We start from the raw sequence: 12,266 nt of genomic DNA on the forward strand, positions 1-12,266 counted from the left end.
TGAGGGACACTCTCGCTTACGGCCATACCACCCTGAACAAGCCCGATCTCGTCCGATCTCGGAAGCCAAGCAGGGTCGGGCCTGGTTAGTACTTGGATGGGAGACCGCCTGGGAATACCAGGTGCTGTAAGCTTTTTCTCATCTCTTTTGCAGACAGCAGAAGGTGCTGCTGCTTCACAGGAGACGGACAAGACGTTTGACCTTTGAACTCCTGTTTTGGTGAAGTTCATTCACTGCTTTTTCTACAGGTCAGCATCTATAAAAAGCCTCTTTGTAAGTGACACTCTCGCTTACGGCCATACCACCCTGAACAAGCCCGATCTCGTCTGATCTCGGAAGCCAAGCAGGGTCGGGCCTGGTTAGTACTTGGATGGGAGACCGCCTGGGAATACCAGGTGCTGTAAGCTTTTTCTCTTCTCTTTTGCAGACAGCAGAGGGCGCTGTCTCTGGACTTCACAACAAAAGTTTTTCATGGTCCTATTCAGTGTTTGCATCCATTACTGACAAGCCTATGCTGTTCTCTGCTGGACTACACTGACATACAAAGCACATGAAGCTAACATTACACACACTCAACCTCCAACTATGGCAAACGACAAACAGGCCTTTTCAGTCAGTATCAATGAGAAACTGACACATTTGGTGCCCTTATCAGTCAAACGTTAAACAAAAGTAACCACACTCTCCTCCTTTTTGGGGAACACATTTGTTGTTTTAACTATATCCTTGTTTTCTCCTACACTCTCAAAATAACAGCCCCAGCCTTCTCACTGTAACAGGACAAATTTAGCAACTTTAACAAAAGACCTATTACTGAAGAGTGCTGGACCAAACTACAGGTCAGCATCTATAAAAAGCCTCTTTGTGAGGGACACTCTCGCTTACGGCCATACCACCCTGAACAAGCCCGATCTCGTCCGATCTCGGAAGCCAAGCAGGGTAGGGCCTGGTTAGTACTTGGATGGGAGACCGCCTGGGAATACCAGGTGCTGTAAGCTTTTTCTCTTCTCTTTTGCAGACAGCAGAAGGTGCTGCTGCTTCACAGGAGACGGACAAGACGTTTGACCTTTGAACTCCTGTTTTGGTGAAGTTCATTCACTGCTTTTTCTACAGGTCAGCATCTATAAAAAGCCTCTTTGTGAGTGACACTCTCGCTTACGGCCATACCACCCTGAACAAGCCCGATCTCGTCCGATCTCGGAAGCCAAGCAGGGTCGGGCCTGGTTAGTACTTGGATGGGAGACCGCCTGGGAATACCAGGTGCTGTAAGCTTTTTCTCTTGTCTTTTGCAGACAGCAGAGGGCGCTGTCTCTGGACTTCACAACAAAAGTTTTTCATGGTCCTATTCAGTGTTTGCATCCATTACTGACAAGCCTATGCTGTTCTCTGCTGGACTACACTGACATACAAAGCACATGAAGCTAACATTACACACACTCAACCTCCAACTATGCCAAACGACAAACAGGCCTTTTCAGTCAGTATCAATGAGAAACTGACACATTTGGTGCCCTTATCAGTCAAACGTTAAACAAAAGTAACCACACTCTCCTCCTTTTTGGGGAACACATTTGTTGTTTTAACTATATCCTTGTTTTCTCCTACACTCTCAAAATAACAGCCCCAGCCTCCTCACTGTAAAAGGGACCAATTTAGCAACTTTAACAAAAGACCTATTACTGAAGAGTGCTGGACCAAACTACAGGTCAGCATCTATAAAAAGCCTCTTTGTGAGTGACACTCTCGCTTACGGCCATACCACCCTGAACAAGCCCGATCTCGTCCGATCTCGGAAGCCAAGCAGGGTCGGGCCTGGTTAGTACTTGGATGGGAGACCGCCTGGGAATACCAGGTGCTGTAAGCTTTTTCTCATCTCTTTTGCAGACAGCAGAAGGTGCTGCTGCTTCACAGGAGACGGACAAGACGTTTGACCTTTGAACTCCTGTTTTGGTGAAGTTCATTCACTGCTTTTTCTACAGGTCAGCATCTATAAAAAGCCTCTTTGTAAGTGACACTCTCGCTTACGGCCATACCACCCTGAACAAGCCCGATCTCGTCTGATCTCGGAAGCCAAGCAGGGTCGGGCCTGGTTAGTACTTGGATGGGAGACCGCCTGGGAATACCAGGTGCTGTAAGCTTTTTCTCTTCTCTTTTGCAGACAGCAGAGGGCGCTGTCTCTGGACTTCACAACAAAAGTTTTTCATGGTCCTATTCAGTGTTTGCATCCATTACTGACAAGCCTATGCTGTTCTCTGCTGGACTACACTGACATACAAAGCACATGAAGCTAACATTACACACACTCAACCTCCAACTATGGCAAACGACAAACAGGCCTTTTCAGTCAGTATCAATGAGAAACTGACACATTTGGTGCCCTTATCAGTCAAACGTTAAACAAAAGTAACCACACTCTCCTCCTTTTTGGGGAACACATTTGTTGTTTTAACTATATCCTTGTTTTCTCCTACACTCTCAAAATAACAGCCCCAGCCTTCTCACTGTAACAGGACCAATTTAGCAACTTTAACAAAAGACCTATTACTGAAGAGTGCTGGACCAAACTACAGGTCAGCATCTATAAAAAGCCTCTTTGTGAGGGACACTCTCGCTTACGGCCATACCACCCTGAACAAGCCCGATCTCGTCCGATCTCGGAAGCCAAGCAGGGTCGGGCCTGGTTAGTACTTGGATGGGAGACCGCCTGGGAATACCAGGTGCTGTAAGCTTTTTCTCTTCTCTTTTGCAGACAGCAGAGGGCGCTGTCTCTGGACTTCACAACGAAAGTTTTTCATGGTCCTATTCAGTGTTTGCATCCATTACTGACAAGCCTATGCTGTTCTCTGCTGGACTACACTGACATACAAAGCACATGAAGCTAACATTACACACACTCAACCTCCAACTATGCCAAACGACAAACAGGCCTTTTCAGTCAGTATCAATGAGAAACTGACACATTTGGTGCCCTTATCAGTCAAACGTTAAACAAAAGTAACCACACTCTCCTCCTTTTTGGGGAACACATTTGTTGTTTTAACTATATCCTTGTTTTCTCCTACACTCTCAAAATAACAGCCCCAGCCTCCTCACTGTAAAAGGGACCAATTTAGCAACTTTAACAAAAGACCTATTACTGAAGAGTGCTGGACCAAACTACAGGTCAGCATCTATAAAAAGCCTCTTTGTGAGGGACACTCTCGCTTACGGCCATACCACCCTGAACAAGCCCGATCTCGTCCGATCTCGGAAGCCAAGCAGGGTCGGGCCTGGTTAGTACTTGGATGGGAGACCGCCTGGGAATACCAGGTGCTGTAAGCTTTTTCTCATCTCTTTTGCAGACAGCAGAAGGTGCTGCTGCTTCACAGGAGACGGACAAGACGTTTGACCTTTGAACTCCTGTTTTGGTGAAGTTCATTCACTGCTTTTTCTACAGGTCAGCATCTATAAAAAGCCTCTTTGTAAGTGACACTCTCGCTTACGGCCATACCACCCTGAACAAGCCCGATCTCGTCCGATCTCGGAAGCCAAGCAGGGTCGGGCCTGGTTAGTACTTGGATGGGAGACCGCCTGGGAATACCAGGTGCTGTAAGCTTTTTCTCTTCTCTTTTGCAGACAGCAGAGGGCGCTGTCTCTGGACTTCACAACAAAAGTTTTTCATGGTCCTATTCAGTGTTTGCATCCATTACTGACAAGCCTATGCTGTTCTCTGCTGGACTACACTGACATACAAAGCACATGAAGCTAACATTACACACACTCAACCTCCAACTATGGCAAACGACAAACAGGCCTTTTCAGTCAGTATCAATGAGAAACTGACACATTTGGTGCCCTTATCAGTCAAACGTTAAACAAAAGTAACCACACTCTCCTCCTTTTTGGGGAACACATTTGTTGTTTTAACTATATCCTTGTTTTCTCCTACACTCTCAAAATAACAGCCCCAGCCTTCTCACTGTAACAGGACCAATTTAGCAACTTTAACAAAAGACCTATTACTGAAGAGTGCTGGACCAAACTACAGGTCAGCATCTATAAAAAGCCTCTTTGTGAGGGACACTCTCGCTTACGGCCATACCACCCTGAACAAGCCCGATCTCGTCCGATCTCGGAAGCCAAGCAGGGTCGGGCCTGGTTAGTACTTGGATGGGAGACCGCCTGGGAATACCAGGTGCTGTAAGCTTGTTTTAACTATATCCTTGTTTTCTCCTACACTCTCAAAATAACAGCCCCAGCCTTCTCACTGTAACAGGACCAATTTAGCAACTTTAACAAAAGACCTATTACTGAAGAGTGCTGGACCAAACTACAGGTCAGCATCTATAAAAAGCCTCTTTGTGAGGGACACTCTCGCTTACGGCCATACCACCCTGAACAAGCCCGATCTCGTCCGATCTCGGAAGCCAAGCAGGGTCGGGCCTGGTTAGTACTTGGATGGGAGACCGCCTGGGAATACCAGGTGCTGTAAGCTTTTTCTCATCTCTTTTGCAGACAGCAGAAGGTGCTGCTGCTTCACAGGAGACGGACAAGACGTTTGACCTTTGAACTCCTGTTTTGGTGAAGTTCATTCACTGCTTTTTCTACAGGTCAGCATCTATAAAAAGCCTCTTTGTAAGTGACACTCTCGCTTACGGCCATACCACCCTGAACAAGCCCGATCTCGTCCGATCTCGGAAGCCAAGCAGGGTCGGGCCTGGTTAGTACTTGGATGGGAGACCGCCTGGGAATACCAGGTGCTGTAAGCTTTTTCTCTTCTCTTTTGCAGACAGCAGAGGGCGCTGTCTCTGGACTTCACAACAAAAGTTTTTCATGGTCCTATTCAGTGTTTGCATCCATTACTGACAAGCCTATGCTGTTCTCTGCTGGACTACACTGACATACAAAGCACATGAAGCTAACATTACACACACTCAACCTCCAACTATGGCAAACGACAAACAGGCCTTTTCAGTCAGTATCAATGAGAAACTGACACATTTGGTGCCCTTATCAGTCAAACGTTAAACAAAAGTAACCACACTCTCCTCCTTTTTGGGGAACACATTTGTTGTTTTAACTATATCCTTGTTTTCTCCTACACTCTCAAAATAACAGCCCCAGCCTTCTCACTGTAACAGGACCAATTTAGCAACTTTAACAAAAGACCTATTACTGAAGAGTGCTGGACCAAACTACAGGTCAGCATCTATAAAAAGCCTCTTTGTGAGGGACACTCTCGCTTACGGCCATACCACCCTGAACAAGCCCGATCTCGTCCGATCTCGGAAGCCAAGCAGGGTAGGGCCTGGTTAGTACTTGGATGGGAGACCGCCTGGGAATACCAGGTGCTGTAAGCTTTTTCTCTTCTCTTTTGCAGACAGCAGAAGGTGCTGCTGCTTCACAGGAGACGGACAAGACGTTTGACCTTTGAACTCCTGTTTTGGTGAAGTTCATTCACTGCTTTTTCTACAGGTCAGCATCTATAAAAAGCCTCTTTGTGAGTGACACTCTCGCTTACGGCCATACCACCCTGAACAAGCCCGATCTCGTCCGATCTTGGAAGCCAAGCAGGGTCGGGCCTGGTTAGTACTTGGATGGGAGACCGCCTGGGAATACCAGGTGCTGTAAGCTTTTTCTCTTCTCTTTTGCAGACAGCAGAGGGCGCTGTCTCTGGACTTCACAACAAAAGTTTTTCATGGTCCTATTCAGTGTTTGCATCCATTACTGACAAGCCTATGCTGTTCTCTGCTGGACTACACTGACATACAAAGCACATGAAGCTAACATTACACACACTCAACCTCCAACTATGCCAAACGACAAACAGGCCTTTTCAGTCAGTATCAATGAGAAACTGACACATTTGGTGCCCTTATCAGTCAAACGTTAAACAAAAGTAACCACACTCTCCTCCTTTTTGGGGAACACATTTGTTGTTTTAACTATATCCTTGTTTTCTCCTACACTCTCAAAATAACAGCCCCAGCCTCCTCACTGTAAAAGGGACCAATTTAGCAACTTTAACAAAAGACCTATTACTGAAGAGTGCTGGACCAAACTACAGGTCAGCATCTATAAAAAGCCTCTTTGTGAGGGACACTCTCGCTTACGGCCATACCACCCTGAACAAGCCAGATCTCGTCCGATCTCGGAAGCCAAGCAGTGTCGGGCCTGGTTAGTACTTGGATGGGAGACCGCCTGGGAATACCAGGTGCTGTAAGCTTTTTCTCTTCTCTTTTGCAGACAGCAGAGGGCGCTGTCTCTGGACTTCACAACAAAAGTTTTTCATGGTCCTATTCAGTGTTTGCATCCATTACTGACAAGCCTATGCTGTTCTCTGCTGGACTACACTGACATACAAAGCACATGAAGCTAACATTACACACACTCAACCTCCAACTATGCCAAACGACAAACAGGCCTTTTCAGTCAGTATCAATGAGAAACTGACACATTTGGTGCCCTTATCAGTCAAACGTTAAACAAAAGTAACCACACTCTCCTCCTTTTTGGGGAACACATTTGTTGTTTTAACTATATCCTTGTTTTCTCCTACACTCTCAAAATAACAGCCCCAGCCTCCTCACTATAAAAGGGACCAATTTAGCAACTTTAACAAAAGACCTATTACTGAAGAGTGCTGGACCAAACTACAGGTCAGCATCTATAAAAAGCCTCTTTGTGAGTGACACTCTCGCTTACGGCCATACCACCCTGAACAAGCCCGATCTCGTCCGATCTCGGAAGCCAAGCAGGGTCGGGCCTGGTTAGTACTTGGATGGGAGACCGCCTGGGAATACCAGGTGCTGTAAGCTTTTTCTCATCTCTTTTGCAGACAGCAGAAGGTGCTGCTGCTTCACAGGAGACGGACAAGACGTTTGACCTTTGAACTCCTGTTTTGGTGAAGTTCATTCACTGCTTTTTCTACAGGTCAGCATCTATAAAAAGCCTCTTTGTGAGTGACACTCTCGCTTACGGCCATACCACCCTGAACAAGCCCGATCTCGTCCGATCTCGGAAGCCAAGCAGGGTCGGGCCTGGTTAGTACTTGGATGGGAGACCGCCTGGGAATACCAGGTGCTGTAAGCTTTTTCTCATCTCTTTTGCAGACAGCAGAAGGTGCTGCTGCTTCACAGGAGACGGACAAGACGTTTGACCTTTGAACTCCTGTTTTGGTGAAGTTCATTCACTGCTTTTTCTACAGGTCAGCATCTATAAAAAGCCTCTTTGTAAGTGACACTCTCGCTTACGGCCATACCACCCTGAACAAGCCCGATCTCGTCTGATCTCGGAAGCCAAGCAGGGTCGGGCCTGGTTAGTACTTGGATGGGAGACCGCCTGGGAATACCAGGTGCTGTAAGCTTTTTCTCTTCTCTTTTGCAGACAGCAGAGGGCGCTGTCTCTGGACTTCACAACAAAAGTTTTTCATGGTCCTATTCAGTGTTTGCATCCATTACTGACAAGCCTATGCTGTTCTCTGCTGGACTACACTGACATACAAAGCACATGAAGCTAACATTACACACACTCAACCTCCAACTATGGCAAACGACAAACAGGCCTTTTCAGTCAGTATCAATGAGAAACTGACACATTTGGTGCCCTTATCAGTCAAACGTTAAACAAAAGTAACCACACTCTCCTCCTTTTTGGGGAACACATTTGTTGTTTTAACTATATCCTTGTTTTCTCCTACACTCTCAAAATAACAGCCCCAGCCTCCTCACTGTAAAAGGGACCAATTTAGCAACTTTAACAAAAGACCTATTACTGAAGAGTGCTGGACCAAACTACAGGTCAGCATCTATAAAAAGCCTCTTTGTGAGTGACACTCTCGCTTACGGCCATACCACCCTGAACAAGCCCGATCTCGTCCGATCTCGGAAGCCAAGCAGGGTCGGGCCTGGTTAGTACTTGGATGGGAGACCGCCTGGGAATACCAGGTGCTGTAAGCTTTTTCTCTTCTCTTTTGCAGACAGCAGAGGGCGCTGTCTCTGGACTTCACAACAAAAGTTTTTCATGGTCCTATTCAGTGTTTGCATCCATTACTGACAAGCCTATGCTGTTCTCTGCTGGACTACACTGACATACAAAGCACATGAAGCTAACATTACACACACTCAACCTCCAACTATGCCAAACGACAAACAGGCCTTTTCAGTCAGTATCAATGAGAAACTGACACATTTGGTGCCCTTATCAGTCAAACGTTAAACAAAAGTAACCACACTCTCCTCCTTTTTGGGGAACACATTTGTTGTTTTAACTTTATCCTTGTTTTCTCCTACACTCTCAAAATAACAGCCCCAGCCTCCTCACTGTAAAAGGGACCAATTTAGCAACTTTAACAAAAAACCTATTACTGAAGAGTGCTGGACCAAACTACAGGTCAGCATCTATAAAAAGCCTCTTTGTGAGTGACACTCTCGCTTACGGCCATACCACCCTGAACAAGCCCGATCTCGTCCGATCTCGGAAGCCAAGCTGGGTCGGGCCTGGTTAGTACTTGGATGGGAGACCGCCTGGGAATACCAGGTGCTGTAAGCTTTTTCTCATCTCTTTTGCAGACAGCAGAAGGTGCTGCTGCTTCACAGGAGACGGACAAGACGTTTGACCTTTGAACTCCTGTTTTGGTGAAGTTCATTCACTGCTTTTTCTACAGGTCAGCATCTATAAAAAGCCTCTTTGTAAGTGACACTCTCGCTTACGGCCATACCACCCTGAACAAGCCCGATCTCGTCTGATCTCGGAAGCCAAGCAGGGTCGGGCCTGGTTAGTACTTGGATGGGAGACCGCCTGGGAATACCAGGTGCTGTAAGCTTTTTCTCTTCTCTTTTGCAGACAGCAGAGGGCGCTGTCTCTGGACTTCACAACAAAAGTTTTTCATGGTCCTATTCAGTGCTTGCATCCATTACTGACAAGCCTATGCTGTTCTCTGCTGGACTACACTGACATACAAAGCACATGAAGCTAACATTACACACACTCAACCTCCAACTATGCCAAATGACAAACAGGCCTTTTCAGTCAGTATCAATGAGAAACTGACACATTTGGTGCCCTTATCAGTCAAACGTTAAACAAAAGTAACCACACTCTCCTCCTTTTTGGGGAACACATTTGTTGTTTTAACTATATCCTTGTTTTCTCCTACACTCTCAAAATAACAGCCCCAGCCTCCTCACTGTAAAAGGGACCAATTTAGCAACTTTAACAAAAGACCTATTACTGAAGAGTGCTGGACCAAACTACAGGTCAGCATCTATAAAAAGCCTCTTTGTGAGGGACACTCTCGCTTACGGCCATACCACCCTGAACAAGCCCGATCTCGTCCGATCTCGGAAGCCAAGCAGGGTCGGGCCTGGTTAGTACTTGGATGGGAGACCGCCTGGGAATACCAGGTGCTGTAAGCTTTTTCTCTTCTCTTTTGCAGACAGCAGAGGGCGCTGTCTCTGGACTTCACAACAAAAGTTTTTCATGGTCCTATTCAGTGTTTGCATCCATTACTGACAAGCCTATGCTGTTCTCTGCTGGACTACACTGACATACAAAGCACATGAAGCTAACATTACACACACTCAACCTCCAACTATGCCAAACGACAAACAGGCCTTTTCAGTCAGTATCAATGAGAAACTGACACATTTGGTGCCCTTATCAGTCAAACGTTAAACAAAAGTAACCACACTCTCCTCCTTTTTGGGGAACACATTTGTTGTTTTAACTATATCCTTGTTTTCTCCTACACTCTCAAAATAACAGCCCCAGCCTCCTCACTATAAAAGGGACCAATTTAGCAACTTTAACAAAAGACCTATTACTGAAGAGTGCTGGACCAAACTACAGGTCAGCATCTATAAAAAGCCTCTTTGTGAGTGACACTCTCGCTTACGGCCATACCACCCTGAACAAGCCCGATCTCGTCCGATCTCGGAAGCCAAGCAGGGTCGGGCCTGGTTAGTACTTGGATGGGAGACCGCCTGGGAATACCAGGTGCTGTAAGCTTTTTCTCATCTCTTTTGCAGACAGCAGAAGGTGCTGCTGCTTCACAGGAGACGGACAAGACGTTTGACCTTTGAACTCCTGTTTTGGTGAAGTTCATTCACTGCTTTTTCTACAGGTCAGCATCTATAAAAAGCCTCTTTGTGAGTGACACTCTCGCTTACGGCCATACCACCCTGAACAAGCCCGATCTCGTCCGATCTCGGAAGCCAAGCAGGGTCGGGCCTGGTTAGTACTTGGATGGGAGACCGCCTGGGAATACCAGGTGCTGTAAGCTTTTTCTCATCTCTTTTGCAGACAGCAGAAGGTGCTGCTGCTTCACAGGAGACGGACAAGACGTTTGACCTTTGAACTCCTGTTTTGGTGAAGTTCATTCACTGCTTTTTCTACAGGTCAGCATCTATAAAAAGCCTCTTTGTAAGTGACACTCTCGCTTACGGCCATACCACCCTGAACAAGCCCGATCTCGTCTGATCTCGGAAGCCAAGCAGGGTCGGGCCTGGTTAGTACTTGGATGGGAGACCGCCTGGGAATACCAGGTGCTGTAAGCTTTTTCTCTTCTCTTTTGCAGACAGCAGAGGGCGCTGTCTCTGGACTTCACAACAAAAGTTTTTCATGGTCCTATTCAGTGTTTGCATCCATTACTGACAAGCCTATGCTGTTCTCTGCTGGACTACACTGACATACAAAGCACATGAAGCTAACATTACACACACTCAACCTCCAACTATGGCAAACGACAAACAGGCCTTTTCAGTCAGTATCAATGAGAAACTGACACATTTGGTGCCCTTATCAGTCAAACGTTAAACAAAAGTAACCACACTCTCCTCCTTTTTGGGGAACACATTTGTTGTTTTAACTATATCCTTGTTTTCTCCTACACTCTCAAAATAACAGCCCCAGCCTTCTCACTGTAACAGGACCAATTTAGCAACTTTAACAAAAGACCTATTACTGAAGAGTGCTGGACCAAACTACAGGTCAGCATCTATAAAAAGCCTCTTTGTGAGGGACACTCTCGCTTACGGCCATACCACCCTGAACAAGCCCGATCTCGTCCGATCTCGGAAGCCAAGCAGGGTCGGGCCTGGTTAGTACTTGGATGGGAGACCGCCTGGGAATACCAGGTGCTGTAAGCTTTTTCTCTTCTCTTTTGCAGACAGCAGAGGGCGCTGTCTCTGGACTTCACAACAAAAGTTTTTCATGGTCCTATTCAGTGTTTGCATCCATTACTGACAAGCCTATGCTGTTCTCTGCTGGACTACACTGACATACAAAGCACATGAAGCTAACATTACACACACTCAACCTCCAACTATGCCAAACGACAAACAGGCCTTTTCAGTCAGTATCAATGAGAAACTGACACATTTGGTGCCCTTATCAGTCAAACGTTAAACAAAAGTAACCACACTCTCCTCCTTTTTGGGGAACACATTTGTTGTTTTAACTTTATCCTTGTTTTCTCCTACACTCTCAAAATAACAGCCCCAGCCTCCTCACTGTAAAAGGGACCAATTTAGCAACTTTAACAAAAGACCTATTACTGAAGAGTGCTGGACCAAACTACAGGTCAGCATCTATAAAAAGCCTCTTTGTGAGTGACACTCTCGCTTACGGCCATACCACCCTGAACAAGCCCGATCTCGTCCGATCTCGGAAGCCAAGCTGGGTCGGGCCTGGTTAGTACTTGGATGGGAGACCGCCTGGGAATACCAGGTGCTGTAAGCTTTTTCTCATCTCTTTTGCAGACAGCAGAAGGTGCTGCTGCTTCACAGGAGACGGACAAGACGTTTGACCTTTGAACTCCTGTTTTGGTGAAGTTCATTCACTGCTTTTTCTACAGGTCAGCATCTATAAAAAGCCTCTTTGTAAGTGACACTCTCGCTTACGGCCATACCACCCTGAACAAGCCTGATCTCGTCTGATCTCGGAAGCCAAGCAGGGTCGGGCCTGGTTAGTACTTGGATGGGAGACCGCCTGGGAATACCAGGTGCTGTAAGCTTTTTCTCTTCTCTTTTGCAGACAGCAGAGGGCGCTGTCTCTGGACTTCACAACAAAAGTTTTTCATGGTCCTATTCAGTGCTTGCATCCATTACTGACAAGCCTATGCTGTTCTCTGCTGGACTACACTGACATACAAAGCACATGAAGCTAACATTACACACACTCAACCTCCAACTATGCCAAACGACAAACAGGCCTTTTCAGTCAGTATCAATGAGAAACTGACACATTTGGTGCCCTTATCAGTCAAACGTTAAACAAAAGTAACCACA

The 12,266-nt window shown here is 46.4% G+C and overlaps 28 non-coding genes across 28 annotated transcripts; all 28 read left to right on the forward strand.

Annotated features, from left to right (window-relative positions):
• Nucleotides 1-14: 14 nt before the first annotated feature.
• Nucleotides 15-133, forward strand: LOC139224140 (5S ribosomal RNA). Its single transcript, XR_011586228.1, has one exon. It is a non-coding gene; the product is annotated as a 5S ribosomal RNA (ribosomal RNA).
• Nucleotides 134-288: 155 nt separating this feature from the next.
• Nucleotides 289-407, forward strand: LOC139224502 (5S ribosomal RNA). Its single transcript, XR_011586544.1, has one exon. It is a non-coding gene; the product is annotated as a 5S ribosomal RNA (ribosomal RNA).
• Nucleotides 408-879: 472 nt separating this feature from the next.
• Nucleotides 880-998, forward strand: LOC139224271 (5S ribosomal RNA). Its single transcript, XR_011586328.1, has one exon. It is a non-coding gene; the product is annotated as a 5S ribosomal RNA (ribosomal RNA).
• Nucleotides 999-1,153: 155 nt separating this feature from the next.
• LOC139224183 (5S ribosomal RNA) lies at nt 1,154-1,272 on the forward strand. Its single transcript, XR_011586245.1, has one exon. It is a non-coding gene; the product is annotated as a 5S ribosomal RNA (ribosomal RNA).
• A 473-nt stretch (nt 1,273-1,745) lies between these two features.
• On the forward strand, nt 1,746-1,864 carry LOC139224194 (5S ribosomal RNA). The gene has a single exon (XR_011586256.1). It is a non-coding gene; the product is annotated as a 5S ribosomal RNA (ribosomal RNA).
• A 155-nt stretch (nt 1,865-2,019) lies between these two features.
• LOC139224515 (5S ribosomal RNA) lies at nt 2,020-2,138 on the forward strand. The gene has a single exon (XR_011586556.1). It is a non-coding gene; the product is annotated as a 5S ribosomal RNA (ribosomal RNA).
• Nucleotides 2,139-2,610: 472 nt separating this feature from the next.
• LOC139224206 (5S ribosomal RNA) lies at nt 2,611-2,729 on the forward strand. The gene has a single exon (XR_011586267.1). It is a non-coding gene; the product is annotated as a 5S ribosomal RNA (ribosomal RNA).
• A 473-nt stretch (nt 2,730-3,202) lies between these two features.
• Nucleotides 3,203-3,321, forward strand: LOC139224218 (5S ribosomal RNA). Its single transcript, XR_011586278.1, has one exon. It is a non-coding gene; the product is annotated as a 5S ribosomal RNA (ribosomal RNA).
• A 155-nt stretch (nt 3,322-3,476) lies between these two features.
• On the forward strand, nt 3,477-3,595 carry LOC139224230 (5S ribosomal RNA). Its single transcript, XR_011586289.1, has one exon. It is a non-coding gene; the product is annotated as a 5S ribosomal RNA (ribosomal RNA).
• A 472-nt stretch (nt 3,596-4,067) lies between these two features.
• On the forward strand, nt 4,068-4,186 carry LOC139224241 (5S ribosomal RNA). The gene has a single exon (XR_011586300.1). It is a non-coding gene; the product is annotated as a 5S ribosomal RNA (ribosomal RNA).
• Nucleotides 4,187-4,355: 169 nt separating this feature from the next.
• LOC139224253 (5S ribosomal RNA) lies at nt 4,356-4,474 on the forward strand. Its single transcript, XR_011586311.1, has one exon. It is a non-coding gene; the product is annotated as a 5S ribosomal RNA (ribosomal RNA).
• A 155-nt stretch (nt 4,475-4,629) lies between these two features.
• On the forward strand, nt 4,630-4,748 carry LOC139224264 (5S ribosomal RNA). The gene has a single exon (XR_011586322.1). It is a non-coding gene; the product is annotated as a 5S ribosomal RNA (ribosomal RNA).
• A 472-nt stretch (nt 4,749-5,220) lies between these two features.
• LOC139224390 (5S ribosomal RNA) lies at nt 5,221-5,339 on the forward strand. Its single transcript, XR_011586439.1, has one exon. It is a non-coding gene; the product is annotated as a 5S ribosomal RNA (ribosomal RNA).
• A 155-nt stretch (nt 5,340-5,494) lies between these two features.
• On the forward strand, nt 5,495-5,613 carry LOC139224602 (5S ribosomal RNA). The gene has a single exon (XR_011586637.1). It is a non-coding gene; the product is annotated as a 5S ribosomal RNA (ribosomal RNA).
• Nucleotides 5,614-6,086: 473 nt separating this feature from the next.
• On the forward strand, nt 6,087-6,205 carry LOC139224125 (5S ribosomal RNA). Its single transcript, XR_011586214.1, has one exon. It is a non-coding gene; the product is annotated as a 5S ribosomal RNA (ribosomal RNA).
• Nucleotides 6,206-6,678: 473 nt separating this feature from the next.
• On the forward strand, nt 6,679-6,797 carry LOC139224277 (5S ribosomal RNA). The gene has a single exon (XR_011586334.1). It is a non-coding gene; the product is annotated as a 5S ribosomal RNA (ribosomal RNA).
• A 155-nt stretch (nt 6,798-6,952) lies between these two features.
• On the forward strand, nt 6,953-7,071 carry LOC139224289 (5S ribosomal RNA). Its single transcript, XR_011586345.1, has one exon. It is a non-coding gene; the product is annotated as a 5S ribosomal RNA (ribosomal RNA).
• A 155-nt stretch (nt 7,072-7,226) lies between these two features.
• LOC139224526 (5S ribosomal RNA) lies at nt 7,227-7,345 on the forward strand. The gene has a single exon (XR_011586567.1). It is a non-coding gene; the product is annotated as a 5S ribosomal RNA (ribosomal RNA).
• A 473-nt stretch (nt 7,346-7,818) lies between these two features.
• Nucleotides 7,819-7,937, forward strand: LOC139224300 (5S ribosomal RNA). The gene has a single exon (XR_011586356.1). It is a non-coding gene; the product is annotated as a 5S ribosomal RNA (ribosomal RNA).
• Nucleotides 7,938-8,410: 473 nt separating this feature from the next.
• Nucleotides 8,411-8,529, forward strand: LOC139224594 (5S ribosomal RNA). Its single transcript, XR_011586629.1, has one exon. It is a non-coding gene; the product is annotated as a 5S ribosomal RNA (ribosomal RNA).
• A 155-nt stretch (nt 8,530-8,684) lies between these two features.
• On the forward strand, nt 8,685-8,803 carry LOC139224539 (5S ribosomal RNA). Its single transcript, XR_011586578.1, has one exon. It is a non-coding gene; the product is annotated as a 5S ribosomal RNA (ribosomal RNA).
• Nucleotides 8,804-9,276: 473 nt separating this feature from the next.
• LOC139224312 (5S ribosomal RNA) lies at nt 9,277-9,395 on the forward strand. Its single transcript, XR_011586367.1, has one exon. It is a non-coding gene; the product is annotated as a 5S ribosomal RNA (ribosomal RNA).
• Nucleotides 9,396-9,868: 473 nt separating this feature from the next.
• Nucleotides 9,869-9,987, forward strand: LOC139224324 (5S ribosomal RNA). Its single transcript, XR_011586378.1, has one exon. It is a non-coding gene; the product is annotated as a 5S ribosomal RNA (ribosomal RNA).
• Nucleotides 9,988-10,142: 155 nt separating this feature from the next.
• LOC139224336 (5S ribosomal RNA) lies at nt 10,143-10,261 on the forward strand. Its single transcript, XR_011586389.1, has one exon. It is a non-coding gene; the product is annotated as a 5S ribosomal RNA (ribosomal RNA).
• Nucleotides 10,262-10,416: 155 nt separating this feature from the next.
• Nucleotides 10,417-10,535, forward strand: LOC139224551 (5S ribosomal RNA). Its single transcript, XR_011586589.1, has one exon. It is a non-coding gene; the product is annotated as a 5S ribosomal RNA (ribosomal RNA).
• A 472-nt stretch (nt 10,536-11,007) lies between these two features.
• Nucleotides 11,008-11,126, forward strand: LOC139224347 (5S ribosomal RNA). The gene has a single exon (XR_011586400.1). It is a non-coding gene; the product is annotated as a 5S ribosomal RNA (ribosomal RNA).
• Nucleotides 11,127-11,599: 473 nt separating this feature from the next.
• Nucleotides 11,600-11,718, forward strand: LOC139224595 (5S ribosomal RNA). The gene has a single exon (XR_011586630.1). It is a non-coding gene; the product is annotated as a 5S ribosomal RNA (ribosomal RNA).
• A 155-nt stretch (nt 11,719-11,873) lies between these two features.
• Nucleotides 11,874-11,992, forward strand: LOC139224601 (5S ribosomal RNA). The gene has a single exon (XR_011586636.1). It is a non-coding gene; the product is annotated as a 5S ribosomal RNA (ribosomal RNA).
• Nucleotides 11,993-12,266: the final 274 nt, after the last annotated feature.

Source organism: Pempheris klunzingeri, chromosome 24, assembly GCF_042242105.1.
Source record: "Pempheris klunzingeri isolate RE-2024b chromosome 24, fPemKlu1.hap1, whole genome shotgun sequence".
NCBI lineage: Eukaryota > Metazoa > Chordata > Actinopteri > Acropomatiformes > Pempheridae > Pempheris > Pempheris klunzingeri.